Raw genomic sequence first — 922 nt, 5'->3', positions numbered from 1 at the left:
TATAAGTAACAAACTACAGGCTCTGAAATGCAAAGTATGAGAGCAAAAATCTTCTTAGCCTTTTTTGACTATTATGCTAGTTGTTTCTGTTAACAGAAGCGGACACAAACACATAAATACACAAATACAGTTACGGAAACACACACACACACACACACACACACAGATACGAACACATACACAAACACATAAATACACACATGCACACACAAATACAGTTACGGAAACACACACACACACACACACACACACACACACACACACAGATACGAACACATACACAAACACATAAATACACATGCACACACAAATACAGTTACGGAAACACACACACACACACACACACACAGATACGAACACATACACAAACACATAAATACACACATGCACACACAAATACAGTTACGGAAACACACACACACACACACACACACACACACACACACACAGATACGAACACATACACAAACACATAAATACAGACATGCACACACAAATACAGTTACGGAAACACACACACACACACACACACACACACACACACTCACACACACACACACACACACTCACACACATACACACACAAGGGACACAACCTCCGGCCCAGTGTCCTCAGAGAGTTTGGGGAGCTTCTAATAAGGGTGTGTGTGTGTGTGTGTGTGTGCATGTCCCTGCTGAAGACCAAGCGTGGTCAGTGGCCCTGGCTTACGACACAGCAGAGCAACCGCGCACAGGGACACTGAGCTTTCATTTCATCTACATCTTTAGAGAAAGGAATCACCACCCTGAGGGAGTTTTGACTCTTGCCAAGGGGGCTGGCAGGAGGCTCTGCGGAGACACCTTTAACACTTTGCCCATACACACACACACACACACACACACACACACACACATACACACATACACACACACACACACGCAC

The sequence above is a fragment of the Alosa pseudoharengus genome, unplaced genomic scaffold (genome assembly GCF_046254945.1).
Source record: "Alosa pseudoharengus isolate Yale_2024_CS ecotype anadromous, Long Island Sound unplaced genomic scaffold, YU_APseudo_1.1 YU_APseudo_1.1_scf_7, whole genome shotgun sequence".
Classification (NCBI taxonomy): Eukaryota; Metazoa; Chordata; class Actinopteri; order Clupeiformes; family Clupeidae; genus Alosa; species Alosa pseudoharengus.
Note: the sequence above shows the minus strand (reverse complement) of the source record.